At 53.0% G+C, this 24,085-nt stretch overlaps 33 non-coding genes across 33 annotated transcripts; 23 read left to right on the forward strand and 10 right to left on the reverse strand.

Moving 5' to 3' along the window:
* Nucleotides 1–829: 829 nt before the first annotated feature.
* trnas-uga (transfer RNA serine (anticodon UGA)) lies at nt 830–911 on the forward strand. Its single transcript has one exon. It is a non-coding gene; the product is annotated as a tRNA-Ser (tRNA).
* Nucleotides 912–1,447: 536 nt separating this feature from the next.
* On the forward strand, nt 1,448–1,529 carry trnas-aga (transfer RNA serine (anticodon AGA)). The gene has a single exon. It is a non-coding gene; the product is annotated as a tRNA-Ser (tRNA).
* Nucleotides 1,530–2,116: 587 nt separating this feature from the next.
* On the reverse strand, nt 2,117–2,231 carry LOC141327431 (U5 spliceosomal RNA). Its single transcript, XR_012354728.1, has one exon. It is a non-coding gene; the product is annotated as a U5 spliceosomal RNA (small nuclear RNA).
* An 838-nt stretch (nt 2,232–3,069) lies between these two features.
* On the forward strand, nt 3,070–3,151 carry trnas-uga (transfer RNA serine (anticodon UGA)). The gene has a single exon. It is a non-coding gene; the product is annotated as a tRNA-Ser (tRNA).
* A 519-nt stretch (nt 3,152–3,670) lies between these two features.
* Nucleotides 3,671–3,752, forward strand: trnas-aga (transfer RNA serine (anticodon AGA)). Its single transcript has one exon. It is a non-coding gene; the product is annotated as a tRNA-Ser (tRNA).
* Nucleotides 3,753–4,329: 577 nt separating this feature from the next.
* Nucleotides 4,330–4,443, reverse strand: LOC141327400 (U5 spliceosomal RNA). Its single transcript, XR_012354699.1, has one exon. It is a non-coding gene; the product is annotated as a U5 spliceosomal RNA (small nuclear RNA).
* An 836-nt stretch (nt 4,444–5,279) lies between these two features.
* trnas-uga (transfer RNA serine (anticodon UGA)) lies at nt 5,280–5,361 on the forward strand. Its single transcript has one exon. It is a non-coding gene; the product is annotated as a tRNA-Ser (tRNA).
* Nucleotides 5,362–5,897: 536 nt separating this feature from the next.
* Nucleotides 5,898–5,979, forward strand: trnas-aga (transfer RNA serine (anticodon AGA)). The gene has a single exon. It is a non-coding gene; the product is annotated as a tRNA-Ser (tRNA).
* Nucleotides 5,980–6,556: 577 nt separating this feature from the next.
* Nucleotides 6,557–6,670, reverse strand: LOC141327401 (U5 spliceosomal RNA). The gene has a single exon (XR_012354700.1). It is a non-coding gene; the product is annotated as a U5 spliceosomal RNA (small nuclear RNA).
* An 837-nt stretch (nt 6,671–7,507) lies between these two features.
* trnas-uga (transfer RNA serine (anticodon UGA)) lies at nt 7,508–7,589 on the forward strand. Its single transcript has one exon. It is a non-coding gene; the product is annotated as a tRNA-Ser (tRNA).
* Nucleotides 7,590–8,108: 519 nt separating this feature from the next.
* Nucleotides 8,109–8,190, forward strand: trnas-aga (transfer RNA serine (anticodon AGA)). The gene has a single exon. It is a non-coding gene; the product is annotated as a tRNA-Ser (tRNA).
* A 576-nt stretch (nt 8,191–8,766) lies between these two features.
* On the reverse strand, nt 8,767–8,881 carry LOC141327330 (U5 spliceosomal RNA). Its single transcript, XR_012354632.1, has one exon. It is a non-coding gene; the product is annotated as a U5 spliceosomal RNA (small nuclear RNA).
* An 835-nt stretch (nt 8,882–9,716) lies between these two features.
* trnas-uga (transfer RNA serine (anticodon UGA)) lies at nt 9,717–9,798 on the forward strand. Its single transcript has one exon. It is a non-coding gene; the product is annotated as a tRNA-Ser (tRNA).
* A 536-nt stretch (nt 9,799–10,334) lies between these two features.
* On the forward strand, nt 10,335–10,416 carry trnas-aga (transfer RNA serine (anticodon AGA)). Its single transcript has one exon. It is a non-coding gene; the product is annotated as a tRNA-Ser (tRNA).
* A 576-nt stretch (nt 10,417–10,992) lies between these two features.
* Nucleotides 10,993–11,107, reverse strand: LOC141327439 (U5 spliceosomal RNA). The gene has a single exon (XR_012354735.1). It is a non-coding gene; the product is annotated as a U5 spliceosomal RNA (small nuclear RNA).
* An 835-nt stretch (nt 11,108–11,942) lies between these two features.
* Nucleotides 11,943–12,024, forward strand: trnas-uga (transfer RNA serine (anticodon UGA)). The gene has a single exon. It is a non-coding gene; the product is annotated as a tRNA-Ser (tRNA).
* A 536-nt stretch (nt 12,025–12,560) lies between these two features.
* On the forward strand, nt 12,561–12,642 carry trnas-aga (transfer RNA serine (anticodon AGA)). Its single transcript has one exon. It is a non-coding gene; the product is annotated as a tRNA-Ser (tRNA).
* Nucleotides 12,643–13,229: 587 nt separating this feature from the next.
* LOC141327432 (U5 spliceosomal RNA) lies at nt 13,230–13,344 on the reverse strand. Its single transcript, XR_012354729.1, has one exon. It is a non-coding gene; the product is annotated as a U5 spliceosomal RNA (small nuclear RNA).
* An 838-nt stretch (nt 13,345–14,182) lies between these two features.
* On the forward strand, nt 14,183–14,264 carry trnas-uga (transfer RNA serine (anticodon UGA)). The gene has a single exon. It is a non-coding gene; the product is annotated as a tRNA-Ser (tRNA).
* A 519-nt stretch (nt 14,265–14,783) lies between these two features.
* trnas-aga (transfer RNA serine (anticodon AGA)) lies at nt 14,784–14,865 on the forward strand. The gene has a single exon. It is a non-coding gene; the product is annotated as a tRNA-Ser (tRNA).
* Nucleotides 14,866–15,441: 576 nt separating this feature from the next.
* LOC141327331 (U5 spliceosomal RNA) lies at nt 15,442–15,556 on the reverse strand. Its single transcript, XR_012354633.1, has one exon. It is a non-coding gene; the product is annotated as a U5 spliceosomal RNA (small nuclear RNA).
* Nucleotides 15,557–16,392: 836 nt separating this feature from the next.
* On the forward strand, nt 16,393–16,474 carry trnas-uga (transfer RNA serine (anticodon UGA)). Its single transcript has one exon. It is a non-coding gene; the product is annotated as a tRNA-Ser (tRNA).
* Nucleotides 16,475–17,010: 536 nt separating this feature from the next.
* On the forward strand, nt 17,011–17,092 carry trnas-aga (transfer RNA serine (anticodon AGA)). The gene has a single exon. It is a non-coding gene; the product is annotated as a tRNA-Ser (tRNA).
* Nucleotides 17,093–17,668: 576 nt separating this feature from the next.
* LOC141327333 (U5 spliceosomal RNA) lies at nt 17,669–17,783 on the reverse strand. Its single transcript, XR_012354634.1, has one exon. It is a non-coding gene; the product is annotated as a U5 spliceosomal RNA (small nuclear RNA).
* Nucleotides 17,784–18,620: 837 nt separating this feature from the next.
* On the forward strand, nt 18,621–18,702 carry trnas-uga (transfer RNA serine (anticodon UGA)). The gene has a single exon. It is a non-coding gene; the product is annotated as a tRNA-Ser (tRNA).
* A 194-nt stretch (nt 18,703–18,896) lies between these two features.
* On the forward strand, nt 18,897–18,969 carry trnak-uuu (transfer RNA lysine (anticodon UUU)). Its single transcript has one exon. It is a non-coding gene; the product is annotated as a tRNA-Lys (tRNA).
* Nucleotides 18,970–19,232: 263 nt separating this feature from the next.
* trnas-aga (transfer RNA serine (anticodon AGA)) lies at nt 19,233–19,314 on the forward strand. The gene has a single exon. It is a non-coding gene; the product is annotated as a tRNA-Ser (tRNA).
* A 588-nt stretch (nt 19,315–19,902) lies between these two features.
* On the reverse strand, nt 19,903–20,017 carry LOC141327433 (U5 spliceosomal RNA). Its single transcript, XR_012354730.1, has one exon. It is a non-coding gene; the product is annotated as a U5 spliceosomal RNA (small nuclear RNA).
* An 838-nt stretch (nt 20,018–20,855) lies between these two features.
* trnas-uga (transfer RNA serine (anticodon UGA)) lies at nt 20,856–20,937 on the forward strand. Its single transcript has one exon. It is a non-coding gene; the product is annotated as a tRNA-Ser (tRNA).
* A 519-nt stretch (nt 20,938–21,456) lies between these two features.
* On the forward strand, nt 21,457–21,538 carry trnas-aga (transfer RNA serine (anticodon AGA)). Its single transcript has one exon. It is a non-coding gene; the product is annotated as a tRNA-Ser (tRNA).
* A 576-nt stretch (nt 21,539–22,114) lies between these two features.
* LOC141327334 (U5 spliceosomal RNA) lies at nt 22,115–22,229 on the reverse strand. Its single transcript, XR_012354635.1, has one exon. It is a non-coding gene; the product is annotated as a U5 spliceosomal RNA (small nuclear RNA).
* Nucleotides 22,230–23,065: 836 nt separating this feature from the next.
* On the forward strand, nt 23,066–23,147 carry trnas-uga (transfer RNA serine (anticodon UGA)). The gene has a single exon. It is a non-coding gene; the product is annotated as a tRNA-Ser (tRNA).
* A 536-nt stretch (nt 23,148–23,683) lies between these two features.
* Nucleotides 23,684–23,765, forward strand: trnas-aga (transfer RNA serine (anticodon AGA)). The gene has a single exon. It is a non-coding gene; the product is annotated as a tRNA-Ser (tRNA).
* The last annotated feature ends 320 nt before the right edge of the window (nt 23,766–24,085 follow it).

Consider the following 24,085-nt stretch of genomic DNA (forward strand, 5'->3'; position numbering starts at 1 on the left):
CTATGCCCTTGGACCTGTGCGCTCACTGTGGTAAACCACTACGCTCACCAAGGGTAATCTAGGGTGCCGACACCTGCCAACATGATTTTCGTCACCCCCTCACTCCAAATGGGAGAAGTAAAAGTTATGAAAGTCCCTTCCCTCACCCAGTATTCACAAACCCGATCAAGGTAATGTCATCTCTTTTTTCATGCCCCCGTATTAGAGGCCAAAAAAATATTAAATGAAATAAAGCGGTCCAAATAATGACCCACTGTAATGTGTAGCATTCAAGATATTGAGAGACTTTAGCTCGTGGCGGGTCAATCTGGTATTTCATGGAGTAGGGGCTCGTTTTGGCAAGTTGGGTGCAGTCGCGTGTGCTGGGAGCGAAGAACAGCAAGCGCAACTCTTCGTTAGTATGGTGGACAGTATCTCCCCTGTCACGTGGAAGACCGGGGTTAGATTCCCCAACGAGGAGACCTAGTTCTTTGCTGCTGTTGAACGACTCATCCAAAAGCTTTTGGTGCAGACAGAGGTCACAGAAGGAGTTCTGCTTCAAGGTCAACCGCAGCCAAAAACTGCGCGTTGGCCGGGAATCGAACCCGGGTCAACTTCTTGGAAGGCAGCTATGCTCACCACAATACCACCAACGCAGGCGTTCGGTGCCAGATTTAAGCGGTCAGATAAGAATGCTCGAATCCGGGTCATGGCAGCCCTTTGTCGTTGAGCGACGGGGACGTCCAGCTTCTTTTTGCCAACTCACCCTTCAGTTGGATTTTGCGCCTGAAGCTCGGCGGCATCCTGTGCTGCCCGCCTCGAGACGAGAGCAGGCGGTCCACGTGCAGGTGTAGTCGTGGCCGAGAGGTAAAGGCGATGGACTTGAAATCCATTGGGGTCTCCCCGCGCAGGTTCGAACCCTGCCGACTACGGTCGGGCATTCCCCCTTTTGCCTTTAGCTTTTTGCGACGGCGGGTGGGCCTTCCAAGGCCTTTGGCCTTCGCTCTCTCTGACGTAATTGCGTGCGGCCTTTGTCCCGTAGCTCCTGTGGCAAGTGAGCTTCTGCTGGGCGGCTTGTGGAGAAAGTGTTCTTATATAAAAAGTAAGGGGCGCACAAAACACAAGAGCCTGGATAGCTCAGTCGGTAGAGCATCAGGCTTTTAATCTGAGGGTCCAGGGTTCAAGTCCCTGTCCCTGTTCGGGCGAAGGGCCATCTTCTTGTTGTCGCCCTCAGCTTGCAGTCGTGCCGGTCCAGCTCTGCCGTGTGGCGGCGTACGCTTAAAGATGTGATAGAGTTCTCATAGAGTGTTTGCTATGCTGCCCCTTCATGAATGTTTCGTTGCTTGTGGTGGGCTGTTTTCCCCTTTAGGAGTTTTATGCTAGGCGATTTCAGTAAAGCGGTAGCCAGTTCATTGTTTTTTCAGCCAACTTTGAGGTTGACAACGGGACAGAGGACGTCGGGGCCGCCGTAGTCGTGGCCGAGTGGTTAAGGCGATGGACTAGAAATCCATTGGGGTCTCCCCGCGCAGGTTCGAATCCTGCCGACTACGCTCTTCGCCGGTGCTGAGGAGAAGTGGCCGGGCCCTTTTCTTCCGTGTCCCTAGCACGGATTTGTGTGCCCTCTCTCCACAGTACTAAAAAGCGCCGCTAGTCCTTTTTTTTTCAATTCGGACGGCCGGCACCACCAGATGTGAGCCAGTGGGGCGCCGTGATCGTATAGTGGAGAGTACTCTACGTTGTGGCCGCAGCAACCCCGGTTCGAATCCGGGTCACGGCAGGCTTTTTGTTCACTGAGCTCCTTTCTGCCACCTCCATTTTTCATACGGGTGCGGTGCCAGTTAAACTATACCAACAACGCAGGCAGCAGAGGCTGGCTTTCGGGGTCAACAAAGAAGGCTCGAAGCGCACGAGTCACTGATAGGGCCAAAAGAGCTAAAGGCCATCTTTGTTTGAGCCCGTCCAGAGTTTTTCTCGCGTCATGGATGAGAGAGCGCTGTCTTTCCATGCTGTCTAAAGAAATTTGAAGCTGCGATGCTGGAAGCGCAAAGGCTGCAAACACAGACCACGACGAGGCGCGCTTCGTTCCACTGCACGCTGGCGGGTGGCCAGATTGACTCTGCTCTTGACACTCTAGTGTAGCTCTGCTGTGAGCAGAGCCCCCAAAAATACAGGTCACTCGCAAAGGTTCCCCTCCACGGAAATCTTTAATAAAAGGCGAAAGATTTATGCGCTGATGACGAGAAACTCGAGATGTGTCTCTATGCCCTTGGACCTGTGCGCTCACTGTGGTAAACCACTACGCTCACCAAGGGTAATCTAGGGTGCCGACACCTGCCAACATGATTTTCGTCACCCCCCTCACTCCAAATGGGAGAAGTAAAAGTTATGAAAGTCCCTTCCCTCACCCAGTATTCACAAACCCGATCAAGGTAATGTCATCTCTTTTTTCATGCCCCCGTATTAGAGGCCAAAAAAAATATTAAATGAAATAAAGCGGTCCAAATAATGACCCACTGTAATGTGTAGCATTCAAGATATTGAGAGACTTTAGCTCGTGGCGGGTCAATCTGGTATTTCATGGAGTAGGGGCTCGTTTTGGCAAGTTGGGTGCAGTCGCGTGTGCTGGGAGCGAAGAACAGCAAGCGCAACTCTTCGTTAGTATGGTGGACAGTATCTCCCCCTGTCACGTGGAAGACCAGGGTTAGATTCCCCAACGAGGAGACCTAGTTCTTTGCTGCTGTTGAACGACTCATCCAAAAGCTTTTGGTGCAGACCGAGGTCACAGAAGGAGTTCTGCTTCGAGGTCAACCGCAGCCAAAAACTGTGCGTTGGCCGGGAATCGAACCCGGGTCAACTTCTTGGAAGGCAGCTATGCTCACCACAATACCACCAACGCAGGCGCTCGGTGCCAGATTTAAGCGGTCAGATAAGAATGCTCGAATCCGGGTCATGGCAGCCCTTTGTCGTTGAGCGACGGGGACGTCCAGCTTCTTTTTGCCAACTCACCCTTCAGTTGGATTTTGCGCCTGAAGCTCGGCGGCATCCTGTGCTGCCCGCCTCGAGACGAGAGCAGGCGGTCCACATGCAGGCGTAGTCGTGGCCGAGAGGTTAAGGCGATGGACTTGAAATCCATTGGGGTCTCCCCGCGCAGGTTCGAACCCTGCCGACTACGGTCGGGCATTCCCCCTTTTGCCTTTAGCTTTTTGCGACGGTGGTTTGGCCTTCGCTCACTCTGACGTAATTGCGTGCGGCCTTTGTCCCGTAGCTCCTGTGGCAAGTGAGCTTCTGCTGGGCGGCTTGTGGAGAAAGTGTTCTTATATAAAAAGTAAGAGGCGCACAAAACACAAGAGCCTGGATAGCTCAGTTGGTAGAGCATCAGACTTTTAATCTGAGGGTCCAGGGTTCAAGTCCCTGTCCCTGTTCGGGCGAAGGGCCATCTTCTTGTTGTCGCCCTCAGCTTGCAGTCGTGCCGGTCCAGCTCTGCCGTGTGGCGGCGTACGCTTAAAGATGTGATAGAGTTCTCATAGAGTGTTTGCTATGCTGCCCCTTCATGAATGTTTCGTTGCTTGTGGTGGGCTGTTTTCCCCTTTAGGAGTTTTATGCTAGGCGATTTCAGTAAAGCGGTAGCCAGTTCATTGTTTTTTCAGCCAACTTTGAGGTTGACAACGGGACAGAGGACGTCGGGGCCGCCGTAGTCGTGGCCGAGTGGTTAAGGCGATGGACTAGAAATCCATTGGGGTCTCCCCGCGCAGGTTCGAATCCTGCCGACTACGCTCTTCCCCGGTGCTGAGGAGAAGTGGCCGGGCCCTTTTCTTCCGTGTCCCTAGCACGGATTTGTGTGCCCTCTCTCCACAGTAATAAAAAGCGCCGCTAGTCCTTTTTTTTTCAATTCGGACGGCCGGCACCACCAGATGTGAGCCAGTGGGGCGCCGTGATCGTATAGTGGAGAGTACTCTGCGTTGTGGCCGCAGCGAATCCGGGTCACGGCAGGCTTTTTGTTCACTGAGCTCCTTTCTGCCACCTCCATTTTTCGCTCGGGTGCGGTGCCAGTTAAACTATACCAACAACGCAGGCAGCAGAGGCTGGCTTTCAGGGTCAACAAAGAAGGCTCGAAGCGCACGAGTCACTGATAGGGCCAAAAGAGCTAAAAGCCATCTTTGTTTGAGCCCGTCCAGAGTTTTTCTCGCGTCATGGACGAGAGAGCGCTGTCTTTCCATGCTGGCTAAAGAAATTTGAAGCTGCGAAGCTGGAAGCGCAAAGGCTGCAAACACAGACCATGACGAGGCGCGCTTCGTTCCACTGCACGTTGGCGGGTGGCCAGATTGACTCTGCTCTTGACACTCTAGTGTAGCTCTGCTGTGAGCAGAGACCCCAAAAATACAGGTCACTCGCAAAGGTTCCCCTCCACGGAAATCTTTGGTAAAAGGCGAAAGATTTATGCGCTGATGACGAGAAACTCGAGATGTGTCTCTATGCCCTTGGACCTGTGCGCTCACTGTGGTAAACCACTACGCTCACCAAGGGTAATCTAGGGTGCCGACACCTGCCAACATGATTTTCGTCACCCCCTCACTCCAAATGGGAGAAGTAAAAGTTATGAAAGTCCCTTCCCTCACCCAGTATTCACAAACCCGATCAAGGTAATGTCATCTCTTTTTTCATGCCCCCGTATTAGAGGCCAAAAAAAATATTAAATGAAATAAAGCGGTCCAAATAATGACCCACTGTAATGTGTAGCATTCAAGATATTGAGAGACTTTAGCTCGTGGCGGGTCAATCTGGTATTTCATGGAGTAGGGGCTCGTTTTGGCAAGTTGGGTGCAGTCGCGTGTGCTGGGAGCGAAGAACAGCAAGCGCAACTCTTCGTTAGTATGGTGGACAGTATCTCCCCTGTCACGTGGAAGACCGGGGTTAGATTCCCCAACGAGGAGACCTAGTTCTTTGCTGCTGTTGAACGACTCATCCAAAAGCTTTTGGTGCAGACAGAGGTCACAGAAGGAGTTCTGCTTCGAGGTCAACCGCAGCCAAAAACTGCGCGTTGGCCGGGAATCGAACCCGGGTCAACTTCTTGGAAGGCAGCTATGCTCACCACAATACCACCAACGCAGGCGTTCGGTGCCAGATTTAAGCGGTCAGATAAGAATGCTCGAATCCGGGTCATGGCAGCCCTTTGTCGTTGAGCGACGGGGACGTCCAGCTTCTTTTTGCCAACTCACCCTTCAGTTGGATTTTGCGCCTGAAGCTCGGCGGCATCCTGTGCTGCCCGCCTCGAGACGAGAGCAGGCGGTCCACGTGCAGGTGTAGTCGTGGCCGAGAGGTAAAGGCGATGGACTTGAAATCCATTGGGGTCTCCCCGCGCAGGTTCGAACCCTGCCGACTACGGTCGGGCATTCCCCCTTTTGCCTTTAGCTTTTTGCGACGGCGGGTGGGCCTTCCAAGGCCTTTGGCCTTCGCTCTCTCTGACGTAATTGCGTGCGGCCTTTGTCCCGTAGCTCCTGTGGCAAGTGAGCTTCTGCTGGGCGGCTTGTGGAGAAAGTGTTCTTATATAAAAAGTAAGAGGCGCACAAAACACAAGAGCCTGGATAGCTCAGTTGGTAGAGCATCAGACTTTTAATCTGAGGGTCCAGGGTTCAAGTCCCTGTCCCTGTTCGGGCGAAGGGCCATCTTCTTGTTGTCGCCCTCAGCTTGCAGTCGTGCCGGTCCAGCTCTGCCGTGTGGCGGCGTACGCTTAAAGATGTGATAGAGTTCTCATAGAGTGTTTGCTATGCTGCCCCTTCATGAATGTTTCGTTGCTTGTGGTGGGCTGTTTTCCCCTTTAGGAGTTTTATGCTAGGCGATTTCAGTAAAGCGGTAGCCAGTTCATTGTTTTTTCAGCCAACTTTGAGGTTGACAACGGGACAGAGGACGTCGGGGCCGCCGTAGTCGTGGCCGAGTGGTTAAGGCGATGGACTAGAAATCCATTGGGGTCTCCCCGCGCAGGTTCGAATCCTGCCGACTACGCTCTTCGCCGGTGCTGAGGAGAAGTGGCCGGGCCCTTTTCTTCCGTGTCCCTAGCACGGATTTGTGTGCCCTCTCTCCACAGTAATAAAAAGCGCCGCTAGTCCTTTTTTTTTCAATTCGGACGGCCGGCACCACCAGATGTGAGCCAGTGGGGCGCCGTGATCGTATAGTGGAGAGTACTCTGCGTTGTGGCCGCAGCGAATCCGGGTCACGGCAGGCTTTTTGTTCACTGAGCTCCTTTCTGCCACCTCCATTTTTCGCTCGGGTGCGGTGCCAGTTAAACTATACCAACAACGCAGGCAGCAGAGGCTGGCTTTCAGGGTCAACAAAGAAGGCTCGAAGCGCACGAGTCACTGATAGGGCCAAAAGAGCTAAAAGCCATCTTTGTTTGAGCCCGTCCAGAGTTTTTCTCGCGTCATGGACGAGAGAGCGCTGTCTTTCCATGCTGGCTAAAGAAATTTGAAGCTGCGAAGCTGGAAGCGCAAAGGCTGCAAACACAGACCATGACGAGGCGCGCTTCGTTCCACTGCACGTTGGCGGGTGGCCAGATTGACTCTGCTCTTGACACTCTAGTGTAGCTCTGCTGTGAGCAGAGACCCCAAAAATACAGGTCACTCGCAAAGGTTCCCCTCCACGGAAATCTTTGGTAAAAGGCGAAAGATTTATGCGCTGATGACGAGAAACTCGAGATGTGTCTCTATGCCCTTGGACCTGTGCGCTCACTGTGGTAAACCACTACGCTCACCAAGGGTAATCTAGGGTGCCGACACCTGCCAACATGATTTTCGTCACCCCCTCACTCCAAATGGGAGAAGTAAAAGTTATGAAAGTCCCTTCCCTCACCCAGTATTCACAAACCCGATCAAGGTAATGTCATCTCTTTTTTCATGCCCCCGTATTAGAGGCCAAAAAAAATATTAAATGAAATAAAGCGGTCCAAATAATGACCCACTGTAATGTGTAGCATTCAAGATATTGAGAGACTTTAGCTCGTGGCGGGTCAATCTGGTATTTCATGGAGTAGGGGCTCGTTTTGGCAAGTTGGGTGCAGTCGCGTGTGCTGGGAGCGAAGAACAGCAAGCGCAACTCTTCGTTAGTATGGTGGACAGTATCTCCCCCTGTCACGTGGAAGACCGGGGTTAGATTCCCCAACGAGGAGACCTAGTTCTTTGCTGCTGTTGAACGACTCATCCAAAAGCTTTTGGTGCAGACCGAGGTCACAGAAGGAGTTCTGCTTCGAGGTCAACCGCAGCCAAAAACTGTGCGTTGGCCGGGAATCGAACCCGGGTCAACTTCTTGGAAGGCAGCTATGCTCACCACAATACCACCAACGCAGGCGCTTGGTGCCAGATTTAAGCGGTCAGATAAGAATGCTCGAATCCGGGTCATGGCAGCCCTTTGTCGTTGAGCGACGGGGACGTCCAGCTTCTTTTTGCCAACTCACCCTTCAGTTGGATTTTGCGCCTGAAGCTCGGCGGCATCCTGTGCTGCCCGCCTCGAGACGAGAGCAGGCGGTCCACATGCAGGCGTAGTCGTGGCCGAGAGGTTAAGGCGATGGACTTGAAATCCATTGGGGTCTCCCCGCGCAGGTTCGAACCCTGCCGACTACGGTCGGGCATTCCCCCTTTTGCCTTTAGCTTTTTGCGACGGTGGTTTGGCCTTCGCTCACTCTGACGTAATTGCGTGCGGCCTTTGTCCCGTAGCTCCTGTGGCAAGTGAGCTTCTGCTGGGCGGCTTGTGGAGAAAGTGTTCTTATATAAAAAGTAAGAGGCGCACAAAACACAAGAGCCTGGATAGCTCAGTTGGTAGAGCATCAGACTTTTAATCTGAGGGTCCAGGGTTCAAGTCCCTGTCCCTGTTCGGGCGAAGGGCCATCTTCTTGTTGTCGCCCTCAGCTTGCAGTCGTGCCGGTCCAGCTCTGCCGTGTGGCGGCGTACGCTTAAAGATGTGATAGAGTTCTCATAGAGTGTTTGCTATGCTGCCCCTTCATGAATGTTTCGTTGCTTGTGGTGGGCTGTTTTCCCCTTTAGGAGTTTTATGCTAGGCGATTTCAGTAAAGCGGTAGCCAGTTCATTGTTTTTTCAGCCAACTTTGAGGTTGACAACGGGACAGAGGACGTCGGGGCCGCCGTAGTCGTGGCCGAGTGGTTAAGGCGATGGACTAGAAATCCATTGGGGTCTCCCCGCGCAGGTTCGAATCCTGCCGACTACGCTCTTCGCCGGTGCTGAGGAGAAGTGGCCGGGCCCTTTTCTTCCGTGTCCCTAGCACGGATTTGTGTGCCCTCTCTCCACAGTAATAAAAAGCGCCGCTAGTCCTTTTTTTTTCAATTCGGACGGCCGGCACCACCAGATGTGAGCCAGTGGGGCGCCGTGATCGTATAGTGGAGAGTACTCTGCGTTGTGGCCGCAGCGAATCCGGGTCACGGCAGGCTTTTTGTTCACTGAGCTCCTTTCTGCCACCTCCATTTTTCGCTCGGGTGCGGTGCCAGTTAAACTATACCAACAACGCAGGCAGCAGAGGCTGGCTTTCAGGGTCAACAAAGAAGGCTCGAAGCGCACGAGTCACTGATAGGGCCAAAAGAGCTAAAAGCCATCTTTGTTTGAGCCCGTCCAGAGTTTTTCTCGCGTCATGGACGAGAGAGCGCTGTCTTTCCATGCTGGCTAAAGAAATTTGAAGCTGCGAAGCTGGAAGCGCAAAGGCTGCAAACACAGACCATGACGAGGCGCGCTTCGTTCCACTGCACGTTGGCGGGTGGCCAGATTGACTCTGCTCTTGACACTCTAGTGTAGCTCTGCTGTGAGCAGAGCCCCCAAAAATACAGGTCACTCGCAAAGGTTCCCCTCCACGGAAATCTTTGGTAAAAGGCGAAAGATTTATGCGCTGATGACGAGAAACTCGAGATGTGTCTCTATGCCCTTGGACCTGTGCGCTCACTGTGGTAAACCACTACGCTCACCAAGGGTAATCTAGGGTGCCGACACCTGCCAACATGATTTTCGTCACCCCCTCACTCCAAATGGGAGAAGTAAAAGTTATGAAAGTCCCTTCCCTCACCCAGTATTCACAAACCCGATCAAGGTAATGTCATCTCTTTTTTCATGCCCCCGTATTAGAGGCCAAAAAAATATTAAATGAAATAAAGCGGTCCAAATAATGACCCACTGTAATGTGTAGCATTCAAGATATTGAGAGACTTTAGCTCGTGGCGGGTCAATCTGGTATTTCATGGAGTAGGGGCTCGTTTTGGCAAGTTGGGTGCAGTCGCGTGTGCTGGGAGCGAAGAACAGCAAGCGCAACTCTTCGTTAGTATGGTGGACAGTATCTCCCCTGTCACGTGGAAGACCGGGGTTAGATTCCCCAACGAGGAGACCTAGTTCTTTGCTGCTGTTGAACGACTCATCCAAAAGCTTTTGGTGCAGACAGAGGTCACAGAAGGAGTTCTGCTTCAAGGTCAACCGCAGCCAAAAACTGCGCGTTGGCCGGGAATCGAACCCGGGTCAACTTCTTGGAAGGCAGCTATGCTCACCACAATACCACCAACGCAGGCGTTCGGTGCCAGATTTAAGCGGTCAGATAAGAATGCTCGAATCCGGGTCATGGCAGCCCTTTGTCGTTGAGCGACGGGGACGTCCAGCTTCTTTTTGCCAACTCACCCTTCAGTTGGATTTTGCGCCTGAAGCTCGGCGGCATCCTGTGCTGCCCGCCTCGAGACGAGAGCAGGCGGTCCACGTGCAGGTGTAGTCGTGGCCGAGAGGTAAAGGCGATGGACTTGAAATCCATTGGGGTCTCCCCGCGCAGGTTCGAACCCTGCCGACTACGGTCGGGCATTCCCCCTTTTGCCTTTAGCTTTTTGCGACGGCGGGTGGGCCTTCCAAGGCCTTTGGCCTTCGCTCTCTCTGACGTAATTGCGTGCGGCCTTTGTCCCGTAGCTCCTGTGGCAAGTGAGCTTCTGCTGGGCGGCTTGTGGAGAAAGTGTTCTTATATAAAAAGTAAGGGGCGCACAAAACACAAGAGCCTGGATAGCTCAGTCGGTAGAGCATCAGGCTTTTAATCTGAGGGTCCAGGGTTCAAGTCCCTGTCCCTGTTCGGGCGAAGGGCCATCTTCTTGTTGTCGCCCTCAGCTTGCAGTCGTGCCGGTCCAGCTCTGCCGTGTGGCGGCGTACGCTTAAAGATGTGATAGAGTTCTCATAGAGTGTTTGCTATGCTGCCCCTTCATGAATGTTTCGTTGCTTGTGGTGGGCTGTTTTCCCCTTTAGGAGTTTTATGCTAGGCGATTTCAGTAAAGCGGTAGCCAGTTCATTGTTTTTTCAGCCAACTTTGAGGTTGACAACGGGACAGAGGACGTCGGGGCCGCCGTAGTCGTGGCCGAGTGGTTAAGGCGATGGACTAGAAATCCATTGGGGTCTCCCCGCGCAGGTTCGAATCCTGCCGACTACGCTCTTCGCCGGTGCTGAGGAGAAGTGGCCGGGCCCTTTTCTTCCGTGTCCCTAGCACGGATTTGTGTGCCCTCTCTCCACAGTAATAAAAAGCGCAGCTAGTCCTTTTTTTTTCAATTCGGACGGCCGGCACCACCAGATGTGAGCCAGTGGGGCGCCGTGATCGTATAGTGGAGAGTACTCTGCGTTGTGGCCGCAGCGAATCCGGGTCACGGCAGGCTTTTTGTTCACTGAGCTCCTTTCTGCCACCTCCATTTTTCGCACGGGTGCGGTGCCAGTTAAACTATACCAACAACGCAGGCAGCAGAGGCTGGCTTTCAGGGTCAACAAAGAAGGCTCGAAGCGCACGAGTCACTGATAGGGCCAAAAGAGCTAAAAGCCATCTTTGTTTGAGCCCGTCCAGAGTTTTTCTCGCGTCATGGACGAGAGAGCGCTGTCTTTCCATGCTGGCTAAAGAAATTTGAAGCTGCGAAGCTGGAAGCGCAAAGGCTGCAAACACAGACCATGACGAGGCGCGCTTCGTTCCACTGCACGTTGGCGGGTGGCCAGATTGACTCTGCTCTTGACACTCTAGTGTAGCTCTGCTGTGAGCAGAGCCCCCAAAAGTACAGGTCACTCGCAAAGGTTCCCCTCCACGGAAATCTTTGGTAAAAGGCGAAAGATTTATGCACTGATGACGAGAAACTCGAGATGTGTCTCTATGCCCTTGGACCTGTGCGCTCACTGTGGTAAACCACTACGCTCACCAAGGGTAATCTAGGGTGCCGACACCTGCCAACATGATTTTCGTCACCCCCTCACTCCAAATGGGAGAAGTAAAAGTTATGAAAGTCCCTTCCCTCACCCAGTATTCACAAACCCGATCAAGGTAATGTCATCTCTTTTTTCATGCCCCCGTATTAGAGGCCAAAAAAATATTAAATGAAATAAAGCGGTCCAAATAATGACCCACTGTAATGTGTAGCATTCAAGATATTGAGAGACTTTAGCTCGTGGCGGGTCAATCTGGTATTTCATGGAGTAGGGGCTCGTTTTGGCAAGTTGGGTGCAGTCGCGTGTGCTGGGAGCGAAGAACAGCAAGCGCAACTCTTCGTTAGTATGGTGGACAGTATCTCCCCTGTCACGTGGAAGACCGGGGTTAGATTCCCCAACGAGGAGACCTAGTTCTTTGCTGCTGTTGAACGACTCATCCAAAAGCTTTTGGTGCAGACAGAGGTCACAGAAGGAGTTCTGCTTCAAGGTCAACCGCAGCCAAAAACTGCGCGTTGGCCGGGAATCGAACCCGGGTCAACTTCTTGGAAGGCAGCTATGCTCACCACAATACCACCAACGCAGGCGTTCGGTGCCAGATTTAAGCGGTCAGATAAGAATGCTCGAATCCGGGTCATGGCAGCCCTTTGTCGTTGAGCGACGGGGACGTCCAGCTTCTTTTTGCCAACTCACCCTTCAGTTGGATTTTGCGCCTGAAGCTCGGCGGCATCCTGTGCTGCCCGCCTCGAGACGAGAGCAGGCGGTCCACGTGCAGGTGTAGTCGTGGCCGAGAGGTAAAGGCGATGGACTTGAAATCCATTGGGGTCTCCCCGCGCAGGTTCGAACCCTGCCGACTACGGTCGGGCATTCCCCCTTTTGCCTTTAGCTTTTTGCGACGGCGGGTGGGCCTTCCAAGGCCTTTGGCCTTCGCTCTCTCTGACGTAATTGCGTGCGGCCTTTGTCCCGTAGCTCCTGTGGCAAGTGAGCTTCTGCTGGGCGGCTTGTGGAGAAAGTGTTCTTATATAAAAAGTAAGGGGCGCACAAAACACAAGAGCCTGGATAGCTCAGTCGGTAGAGCATCAGGCTTTTAATCTGAGGGTCCAGGGTTCAAGTCCCTGTCCCTGTTCGGGCGAAGGGCCATCTTCTTGTTGTCGCCCTCAGCTTGCAGTCGTGCCGGTCCAGCTCTGCCGTGTGGCGGCGTACGCTTAAAGATGTGATAGAGTTCTCATAGAGTGTTTGCTATGCTGCCCCTTCATGAATGTTTCGTTGCTTGTGGTGGGCTGTTTTCCCCTTTAGGAGTTTTATGCTAGGCGATTTCAGTAAAGCGGTAGCCAGTTCATTGTTTTTTCAGCCAACTTTGAGGTTGACAACGGGACAGAGGACGTCGGGGCCGCCGTAGTCGTGGCCGAGTGGTTAAGGCGATGGACTAGAAATCCATTGGGGTCTCCCCGCGCAGGTTCGAATCCTGCCGACTACGCTCTTCGCCGGTGCTGAGGAGAAGTGGCCGGGCCCTTTTCTTCCGTGTCCCTAGCACGGATTTGTGTGCCCTCTCTCCACAGTACTAAAAAGCGCCGCTAGTCCTTTTTTTTTCAATTCGGACGGCCGGCACCACCAGATGTGAGCCAGTGGGGCGCCGTGATCGTATAGTGGAGAGTACTCTACGTTGTGGCCGCAGCAACCCCGGTTCGAATCCGGGTCACGGCAGGCTTTTTGTTCACTGAGCTCCTTTCTGCCACCTCCATTTTTCATACGGGTGCGGTGCCAGTTAAACTATACCAACAACGCAGGCAGCAGAGGCTGGCTTTCGGGGTCAACAAAGAAGGCTCGAAGCGCACGAGTCACTGATAGGGCCAAAAGAGCTAAAGGCCATCTTTGTTTGAGCCCGTCCAGAGTTTTTCTCGCGTCATGGATGAGAGAGCGCTGTCTTTCCATGCTGTCTAAAGAAATTTGAAGCTGCGATGCTGGAAGCGCAAAGGCTGCAAACACAGACCACGACGAGGCGCGCTTCGTTCCACTGCACGCTGGCGGGTGGCCAGATTGACTCTGCTCTTGACACTCTAGTGTAGCTCTGCTGTGAGCAGAGCCCCCAAAAATACAGGTCACTCGCAAAGGTTCCCCTCCACGGAAATCTTTAATAAAAGGCGAAAGATTTATGCGCTGATGACGAGAAACTCGAGATGTGTCTCTATGCCCTTGGACCTGTGCGCTCACTGTGGTAAACCACTACGCTCACCAAGGGTAATCTAGGGTGCCGACACCTGCCAACATGATTTTCGTCACCCCCCTCACTCCAAATGGGAGAAGTAAAAGTTATGAAAGTCCCTTCCCTCACCCAGTATTCACAAACCCGATCAAGGTAATGTCATCTCTTTTTTCATGCCCCCGTATTAGAGGCCAAAAAAAATATTAAATGAAATAAAGCGGTCCAAATAATGACCCACTGTAATGTGTAGCATTCAAGATATTGAGAGACTTTAGCTCGTGGCGGGTCAATCTGGTATTTCATGGAGTAGGGGCTCGTTTTGGCAAGTTGGGTGCAGTCGCGTGTGCTGGGAGCGAAGAACAGCAAGCGCAACTCTTCGTTAGTATGGTGGACAGTATCTCCCCCTGTCACGTGGAAGACCAGGGTTAGATTCCCCAACGAGGAGACCTAGTTCTTTGCTGCTGTTGAACGACTCATCCAAAAGCTTTTGGTGCAGACCGAGGTCACAGAAGGAGTTCTGCTTCGAGGTCAACCGCAGCCAAAAACTGTGCGTTGGCCGGGAATCGAACCCGGGTCAACTTCTTGGAAGGCAGCTATGCTCACCACAATACCACCAACGCAGGCGCTCGGTGCCAGATTTAAGCGGTCAGATAAGAATGCTCGAATCCGGGTCATGGCAGCCCTTTGTCGTTGAGCGACGGGGACGTCCAGCTTCTTTTTGCCAACTCACCCTTCAGTTGGATTTTGCGCCTGAAGCTCGGCGGCATCCTGTGCTGCCCGCCTCGAGACGAGAGCAGGCGGTCCACATGCAGGCGTAGTCGTGGCCGAGAGGTTAAGGCGATGGACTTGAAATCCATTGGGGTCTCCCCGCGCAGGTTCGAACCCTGCCGACTACGGTCGGGCATTCCCCCTTTTGCCTTTAGCTTTTTGCGACGGTGGTTTGGCCTTCGCTCACTCTGACGTAATTGCGTGCGGCCTTTGTCCCGTAGCTCCTGTGGCAAGTGAGCTTCTGCTGGGCGGCTTGTGGAGAAAGTGTTCTTATATAAAAAGTAAGAGGCGCACAAAACACAAGAGCCTGGATAGCTCAGTTGGTAGAGCATCAGACTTTTAATCTGAGGGTCCAGGGTTCAAGTCCCTGTCCCTGTTCGGGCGAAGGGCCATCTTCTTGTTGTCGCCCTCAGCTTGCAGTCGTGCCGGTCCAGCTCTGCCGTGTGGCGGCGTACGCTTAAAGATGTGATAGAGTTCTCATAGAGTGTTTGCTATGCTGCCCCTTCATGAATGTTTCGTTGCTTGTGGTGGGCTGTTTTCCCCTTTAGGAGTTTTATGCTAGGCGATTTCAGTAAAGCGGTAGCCAGTTCATTGTTTTTTCAGCCAACTTTGAGGTTGACAACGGGACAGAGGACGTCGGGGCCGCCGTAGTCGTGGCCGAGTGGTTAAGGCGATGGACTAGAAATCCATTGGGGTCTCCCCGCGCAGGTTCGAATCCTGCCGACTACGCTCTTCGCCGGTGCTGAGGAGAAGTGGCCGGGCCCTTTTCTTCCGTGTCCCTAGCACGGATTTGTGTGCCCTCTCTCCACAGTAATAAAAAGCGCCGCTAGTCCTTTTTTTTTCAATTCGGACGGCCGGCACCACCAGATGTGAGCCAGTGGGGCGCCGTGATCGTATAGTGGAGAGTACTCTGCGTTGTGGCCGCAGCGAATCCGGGTCACGGCAGGCTTTTTGTTCACTGAGCTCCTTTCTGCCACCTCCATTTTTCGCTCGGGTGCGGTGCCAGTTAAACTATACCAACAACGCAGGCAGCAGAGGCTGGCTTTCAGGGTCAACAAAGAAGGCTCGAAGCGCACGAGTCACTGATAGGGCCAAAAGAGCTAAAAGCCATCTTTGTTTGAGCCCGTCCAGAGTTTTTCTCGCGTCATGGACGAGAGAGCGCTGTCTTTCCATGCTGGCTAAAGAAATTTGAAGCTGCGAAGCTGGAAGCGCAAAGGCTGCAAACACAGACCATGACGAGGCGCGCTTCGTTCCACTGCACGTTGGCGGGTGGCCAGATTGACTCTGCTCTTGACACTCTAGTGTAGCTCTGCTGTGAGCAGAGCCCCCAAAAATACAGGTCACTCGCAAAGGTTCCCCTCCACGGAAATCTTTGGTAAAAGGCGAAAGATTTATGCGCTGATGACGAGAAACTCGAGATGTGTCTCTATGCCCTTGGACCTGTGCGCTCACTGTGGTAAACCACTACGCTCACCAAGGGTAATCTAGGGTGCCGACACCTGCCAACATGATTTTCGTCACCCCCTCACTCCAAATGGGAGAAGTAAAAGTTATGAAAGTCCCTTCCCTCACCCAGTATTCACAAACCCGATCAAGGTAATGTCATCTCTTTTTTCATGCCCCCGTATTAGAGGCCAAAAAAAATATTAAATGAAATAAAGCGGTCCAAATAATGACCCACTGTAATGTGTAGCATTCAAGATATTGAGAGACTTTAGCTCGTGGCGGGTCAATCTGGTATTTCATGGAGTAGGGGCTCGTTTTGGCAAGTTGGGTGCAGTCGCGTGTGCTGGGAGCGAAGAACAGCAAGCGCAACTCTTCGTTAGTATGGTGGACAGTATCTCCCCTGTCACGTGGAAGACCGGGGTTAGATTCCCCAACGAGGAGACCTAGTTCTTTGCTGCTGTTGAACGACTCATCCAAAAGCTTTTGGTGCAGACAGAGGTCACAGAAGGAGTTCTGCTTCGAGGTCAACCGCAGCCAAAAACTGCGCGTTGGCCGGGAATCGAACCCGGGTCAACTTCTTGGAAGGCAGCTATGCTCACCACAATACCACCAACGCAGGCGTTCGGTGCCAGATTTAAGCGGTCAGATAAGAATGCTCGAATCCGGGTCATGGCAGCCCTTTGTCGTTGAGCGACGGGGACGTCCAGCTTCTTTTTGCCAACTCACCCTTCAGTTGGATTTTGCGCCTGAAGCTCGGCGGCATCCTGTGCTGCCCGCCTCGAGACGAGAGCAGGCGGTCCACGTGCAGGTGTAGTCGTGGCCGAGAGGTAAAGGCGATGGACTTGAAATCCATTGGGGTCTCCCCGCGCAGGTTCGAACCCTGCCGACTACGGTCGGGCATTCCCCCTTTTGCCTTTAGCTTTTTGCGACGGCGGGTGGGCCTTCCAAGGCCTTTGGCCTTCGCTCTCTCTGACGTAATTGCGTGCGGCCTTTGTCCCGTAGCTCCTGTGGCAAGTGAGCTTCTGCTGGGCGGCTTGTGGAGAAAGTGTTCTTATATAAAAAGTAAGAGGCGCACAAAACACAAGAGCCTGGATAGCTCAGTTGGTAGAGCATCAGACTTTTAATCTGAGGGTCCAGGGTTCAAGTCCCTGTCCCTGTTCGGGCGAAGGGCCATCTTCTTGTTGTCGCCCTCAGCTTGCAGTCGTGCCGGTCCAGCTCTGCCGTGTGGCGGCGTACGCTTAAAGATGTGATAGAGTTCTCATAGAGTGTTTGCTATGCTGCCCCTTCATGAATGTTTCGTTGCTTGTGGTGGGCTGTTTTCCCCTTTAGGAGTTTTATGCTAGGCGATTTCAGTAAAGCGGTAGCCAGTTCATTGTTTTTTCAGCCAACTTTGAGGTTGACAACGGGACAGAGGACGTCGGGGCCGCCGTAGTCGTGGCCGAGTGGTTAAGGCGATGGACTAGAAATCCATTGGGGTCTCCCCGCGCAGGTTCGAATCCTGCCGACTACGCTCTTCGCCGGTGCTGAGGAGAAGTGGCCGGGCCCTTTTCTTCCGTGTCCCTAGCACGGATTTGTGTGCCCTCTCTCCACAGTAATAAAAAGCGCCGCTAGTCCTTTTTTTTTCAATTCGGACGGCCGGCACCACCAGATGTGAGCCAGTGGGGCGCCGTGATCGTATAGTGGAGAGTACTCTGCGTTGTGGCCGCAGCGAATCCGGGTCACGGCAGGCTTTTTGTTCACTGAGCTCCTTTCTGCCACCTCCATTTTTCGCTCGGGTGCGGTGCCAGTTAAACTATACCAACAACGCAGGCAGCAGAGGCTGGCTTTCAGGGTCAACAAAGAAGGCTCGAAGCGCACGAGTCACTGATAGGGCCAAAAGAGCTAAAAGCCATCTTTGTTTGAGCCCGTCCAGAGTTTTTCTCGCGTCATGGACGAGAGAGCGCTGTCTTTCCATGCTGGCTAAAGAAATTTGAAGCTGCGAAGCTGGAAGCGCAAAGGCTGCAAACACAGACCATGACGAGGCGCGCTTCGTTCCACTGCACGTTGGCGGGTGGCCAGATTGACTCTGCTCTTGACACTCTAGTGTAGCTCTGCTGTGAGCAGAGCCCCCAAAAATACAGGTCACTCGCAAAGGTTCCCCTCCACGGAAATCTTTGGTAAAAGGCGAAAGATTTATGCGCTGATGACGAGAAACTCGAGATGTGTCTCTATGCCCTTGGACCTGTGCGCTCACTGTGGTAAACCACTACGCTCACCAAGGGTAATCTAGGGTGCCGACACCTGCCAACATGATTTTCGTCACCCCCTCACTCCAAATGGGAGAAGTAAAAGTTATGAAAGTCCCTTCCCTCACCCAGTATTCACAAACCCGATCAAGGTAATGTCATCTCTTTTTTCATGCCCCCGTATTAGAGGCCAAAAAAAATATTAAATGAAATAAAGCGGTCCAAATAATGACCCACTGTAATGTGTAGCATTCAAGATATTGAGAGACTTTAGCTCGTGGCGGGTCAATCTGGTATTTCATGGAGTAGGGGCTCGTTTTGGCAAGTTGGGTGCAGTCGCGTGTGCTGGGAGCGAAGAACAGCAAGCGCAACTCTTCGTTAGTATGGTGGACAGTATCTCCCCCTGTCACGTGGAAGACCGGGGTTAGATTCCCCAACGAGGAGACCTAGTTCTTTGCTGCTGTTGAACGACTCATCCAAAAGCTTTTGGTGCAGACAGAGGTCACAGAAGGAGTTCTGCTTCGAGGTCAACCGCAGCCAAAAACTGCGCGTTGGCCGGGAATCGAACCCGGGTCAACTTCTTGGAAGGCAGCTATGCTCACCACAATACCACCAACGCAGGCGCTCGGTGCCAGATTTAAGCGGTCAGATAAGAATGCTCGAATCCGGGTCATGGCAGCCCTTTGTCGTTGAGCGACGGGGACGTCCAGCTTCTTTTTGCCAACTCACCCTTCAGTTGGATTTTGCGCCTGAAGCTCGGCGGCATCCTGTGCTGCCCGCCTCGAGACGAGAGCAGGCGGTCCACATGCAGGCGTAGTCGTGGCCGAGAGGTTAAGGCGATGGACTTGAAATCCATTGGGGTCTCCCCGCGCAGGTTCGAACCCTGCCGACTACGGTCGGGCATTCCCCCTTTTGCCTTTAGCTTTTTGCGACGGCGGGTGGGCCTTCCAAGGCCTTTGGCCTTCGCTCTCTCTGACGTAATTGCGTGCGGCCTTTGTCCCGTAGCTCCTGTGGCAAGTGAGCTTCTGCTGGGCGGCTTGTGGAGAAAGTGTTCTTATATAAAAAGTAAGAGGCGCACAAAACACAAGAGCCTGGATAGCTCAGTCGGTAGAGCATCAGACTTTTAATCTGAGGGTCCAGGGTTCAAGTCCCTGTTCGGGCGAAGGGCCATCTTCTTGTTGTCGCCCTCAGCTTGCAGTCGTGCCGGTCCAGCTCTGCCGTGTGGCGGCGTACGCTTAAAGATGTGATAGAGTTCACATAGAGTGTTTGCTATGCTGCCCCTTCATGAATGTTTCGTTGCTTGTGGTGGGCTGTTTTCCCCTTTAGGAGTTTTATGCTAGGCGATTTCAGTAAAGCGGTAGCCAGTTCATTGTTTTTTCAGCCAACTTTGAGGTTGACAACGGGACAGAGGACATCTGGGCCGCCGTAGTCGTGGCCGAGTGGTTAAGGCGATGGACTAGAAATCCATTGGGGTCTCCCCGCGCAGGTTCGAATCCTGCCGACTACGCTCTTCGCCGGTGCTGAGGAGAAGTGGCCGGGCCCTTTTCTTCCGTGTCCCTAGCACGGATTTGTGTGCCCTCTCTCCACAGTACTAAAAAGCGCCGCTAGTCCTTTTTTTTTTCAATTCGGACGGCCGGCACCACCAGATGTGAGCCAGTGGGGCGCCGTGATCGTATAGTGGAGAGTACTCTACGTTGTGGCCGCAGCAACCCCGGTTCGAATCCGGGTCACGGCAGGCTTTTTGTTCACTGAGCTCCTTTCTGCCACCTCCATTTTTCATACGGGTGCGGTGCCAGTTAAACTATACCAACAACGCAGGCAGCAGAGGCTGGCTTTCGGGGTCAACAAAGAAGGCTCGAAGCGCACGAGTCACTGATAGGGCCAAAAGAGCTAAAGGCCATCTTTGTTTGAGCCCGTCCAGAGTTTTTCTCGCGTCATGGATGAGAGAGCGCTGTCTTTCCATGCTGTCTAAAGAAATTTGAAGCTGCGATGCTGGAAGCGCAAAGGCTGCAAACACAGACCACGACGAGGCGCGCTTCGTTCCACTGCACGCTGGCGGGTGGCCAGATTGACTCTGCTCTTGACACTCTAGTGTAGCTCTGCTGTGAGCAGAGCCCCCAAAAATACAGGTCACTCGCAAAGGTTCCCCTCCACGGAAATCTTTAATAAAAGGCGAAAGATTTATGCGCTGATGACGAGAAACTCGAGATGTGTCTCTATGCCCTTGGACCTGTGCGCTCACTGTGGTAAACCACTACGCTCACCAAGGGTAATCTAGGGTGCCGACACCTGCCAACATGATTTTCGTCACCCCCCTCACTCCAAATGGGAGAAGTAAAAGTTATGAAAGTCCCTTCCCTCACCCAGTATTCACAAACCCGATCAAGGTAATGTCATCTCTTTTTTCATGCCCCCGTATTAGAGGCCAAAAAAAATATTAAATGAAATAAAGCGGTCCAAATAATGACCCACTGTAATGTGTAGCATTCAAGATATTGAGAGACTTTAGCTCGTGGCGGGTCAATCTGGTATTTCATGGAGTAGGGGCTCGTTTTGGCAAGTTGGGTGCAGTCGCGTGTGCTGGGAGCGAAGAACAGCAAGCGCAACTCTTCGTTAGTATGGTGGACAGTATCTCCCCCTGTCACGTGGAAGACCAGGGTTAGATTCCCCAACGAGGAGACCTAGTTCTTTGCTGCTGTTGAACGACTCATCCAAAAGCTTTTGGTGCAGACCGAGGTCACAGAAGGAGTTCTGCTTCGAGGTCAACCGCAGCCAAAAAATGTGCGTTGGCCGGGAATCGAACCCGGGTCAACTTCTTGGAAGGCAGCTATGCTCACCACAATACCACCAACGCAGGCGCTCGGTGCCAGATTTAAGCGGTCAGATAAGAATGCTCGAATCCGGGTCATGGCAGCCCTTTGTCGTTGAGCGACGGGGACGTCCAGCTTCTTTTTGCCAACTCACCCTTCAGTTGGATTTTGCGCCTGAAGCTCGGCGGCATCCTGTGCTGCCCGCCTCGAGACGAGAGCAGGCGGTCCACATGCAGGCGTAGTCGTGGCCGAGAGGTTAAGGCGATGGACTTGAAATCCATTGGGGTCTCCCCGCGCAGGTTCGAACCCTGCCGACTACGGTCGGGCATTCCCCCTTTTGCCTTTAGCTTTTTGCGACGGTGGTTTGGCCTTCGCTCACTCTGACGTAATTGCGTGCGGCCTTTGTCCCGTAGCTCCTGTGGCAAGTGAGCTTCTGCTGGGCGGCTTGTGGAGAAAGTGTTCTTATATAAAAAGTAAGAGGCGCACAAAACACAAGAGCCTGGATAGCTCAGTTGGTAGAGCATCAGACTTTTAATCTGAGGGTCCAGGGTTCAAGTCCCTGTCCCTGTTCGGGCGAAGGGCCATCTTCTTGTTGTCGCCCTCAGCTTGCAGTCGTGCCGGTCCAGCTCTGCCGTGTGGCGGCGTACGCTTAAAGATGTGATAGAGTTCTCATAGAGTGTTTGCTATGCTGCCCCTTCATGAATGTTTCGTTGCTTGTGGTGGGCTGTTTTCCCCTTTAGGAGTTTTATGCTAGGCGATTTCAGTAAAGCGGTAGCCAGTTCATTGTTTTTTCAGCCAACTTTGAGGTTGACAACGGGACAGAGGACGTCGGGGCCGCCGTAGTCGTGGCCGAGTGGTTAAGGCGATGGACTAGAAATCCATTGGGGTCTCCCCGCGCAGGTTCGAATCCTGCCGACTACGCTCTTCGCCGGTGCTGAGGAGAAGTGGCCGGGCCCTTTTCTTCCGTGTCCCTAGCACGGATTTGTGTGCCCTCTCTCCACAGTAATAAAAAGCGCCGCTAGTCCTTTTTTTTTCAATTCGGACGGCCGGCACCACCAGATGTGAGCCAGTGGGGCGCCGTGATCGTATAGTGGAGAGTACTCTGCGTTGTGGCCGCAGCGAATCCGGGTCACGGCAGGCTTTTTGTTCACTGAGCTCCTTTCTGCCACCTCCATTTTTCGCTCGGGTGCGGTGCCAGTTAAACTATACCAACAACGCAGGCAGCAGAGGCTGGCTTTCAGGGTCAACAAAGAAGGCTCGAAGCGCACGAGTCACTGATAGGGCCAAAAGAGCTAAAAGCCATCTTTGTTTGAGCCCGTCCAGAGTTTTTCTCGCGTCATGGACGAGAGAGCGCTGTCTTTCCATGCTGGCTAAAGAAATTTGAAGCTGCGAAGCTGGAAGCGCAAAGGCTGCAAACACAGACCATGACGAGGCGCGCTTCGTTCCACTGCACGTTGGCGGGTGGCCAGATTGACTCTGCTCTTGACACTCTAGTGTAGCTCTGCTGTGAGCAGAGCCCCCAAAAATACAGGTCACTCGCAAAGGTTCCCCTCCACGGAAATCTTTGGTAAAAGGCGAAAGATTTATGCGCTGATGACGAGAAACTCGAGATGTGTCTCTATGCCCTTGGACCTGTGCGCTCACTGTGGTAAACCACTACGCTCACCAAGGGTAATCTAGGGTGCCGACACCTGCCAACATGATTTTCGTCACCCCCTCACTCCAAATGGGAGAAGTAAAAGTTATGAAAGTCCCTTCCCTCACCCAGTATTCACAAACCCGATCAAGGTAATGTCATCTCTTTTTTCATGCCCCCGTATTAGAGGCCAAAAAAAATATTAAATGAAATAAAGCGGTCCAAATAATGACCCACTGTAATGTGTAGCATTCAAGATATTGAGAGACTTTAGCTCGTGGCGGGTCAATCTGGTATTTCATGGAGTAGGGGCTCGTTTTGGCAAGTTGGGTGCAGTCGCGTGTGCTGGGAGCGAAGAACAGCAAGCGCAACTCTTCGTTAGTATGGTGGACAGTATCTCCCCTGTCACGTGGAAGACCGGGGTTAGATTCCCCAACGAGGAGACCTAGTTCTTTGCTGCTGTTGAACGACTCATCCAAAAGCTTTTGGTGCAGACAGAGGTCACAGAAGGAGTTCTGCTTCGAGGTCAACCGCAGCCAAAAACTGCGCGTTGGCCGGGAATCGAACCCGGGTCAACTTCTTGGAAGGCAGCTATGCTCACCACAATACCACCAACGCAGGCGTTCGGTGCCAGATTTAAGCGGTCAGATAAGAATGCTCGAATCCGGGTCATGGCAGCCCTTTGTCGTTGAGCGACGGGGACGTCCAGCTTCTTTTTGCCAACTCACCCTTCAGTTGGATTTTGCGCCTGAAGCTCGGCGGCATCCTGTGCTGCCCGCCTCGAGACGAGAGCAGGCGGTCCACGTGCAGGTGTAGTCGTGGCCGAGAGGTAAAGGCGATGGACTTGAAATCCATTGGGGTCTCCCCGCGCAGGTTCGAACCCTGCCGACTACGGTCGGGCATTCCCCCTTTTGCCTTTAGCTTTTTGCGACGGCGGGTGGGCCTTCCAAGGCCTTTGGCCTTCGCTCTCTCTGACGTAATTGCGTGCGGCCTTTGTCCCGTAGCTCCTGTGGCAAGTGAGCTTCTGCTGGGCGGCTTGTGGAGAAAGTGTTCTTATATAAAAAGTAAGGGGCGCACAAAACACAAGAGCCTGGATAGCTCAGTCGGTAGAGCATCAGACTTTTAATCTGAGGGTCCAGGGTTCAAGTCCCTGTCCCTGTTCGGGCGAAGGGCCATCTACTTGTTGTCGCCCTCAGCTTGCAGTCGTGCCGGTCCAGCTCTGCCGTGTGGCGGCGTACGCTTAAAGATGTGATAGAGTTCTCATAGAGTGTTTGCTATGCTGCCCCTTCATGAATGTTTCGTTGCTTGTGGTGGGCTGTTTTCCCCTTTAGGAGTTTTATGCTAGGCGATTTCAGTAAAGCGGTAGCCAGTTCATTGTTTTTTCAGCCAACTTTGAGGTTGACAACGGGACAGAGGACGTCGGGGCCGCCGTAGTCGTGGCCGAGTGGTTAAGGTGATGGACTAGAAATCCATTGGGGTCTCCCCGCGCAGGTTCGAATCCTGCCGACTACGCTCTTCGCCGGTGCTGAGGAGAAGTGGCCGGGCCCTTTTCTTCCGTGTCCCTAGCACGGATTTGTGTGCCCTCTCTCCACAGTAATAAAAAGCGCAGCTAGTCCTTTTTTTTTCAATTCGGACGGCCGGCACCACCAGATGTGAGCCAGTGGGGCGCCGTGATCGTATAGTGGAGAGTACTCTGCGTTGTGGCCGCAGCGAATCCGGGTCACGGCAGGCTTTTTGTTCACTGAGCTCCTTTCTGCCACCTCCATTTTTCATACGGGTGCGGTGCCAGTTAAACTATACCAACAACGCAGGCAGCAGAGGCTGGCTTTCGG

Source organism: Garra rufa, chromosome 2, assembly GCF_049309525.1.
Source record: "Garra rufa chromosome 2, GarRuf1.0, whole genome shotgun sequence".
Taxonomy (NCBI): domain Eukaryota; kingdom Metazoa; phylum Chordata; class Actinopteri; order Cypriniformes; family Cyprinidae; genus Garra; species Garra rufa.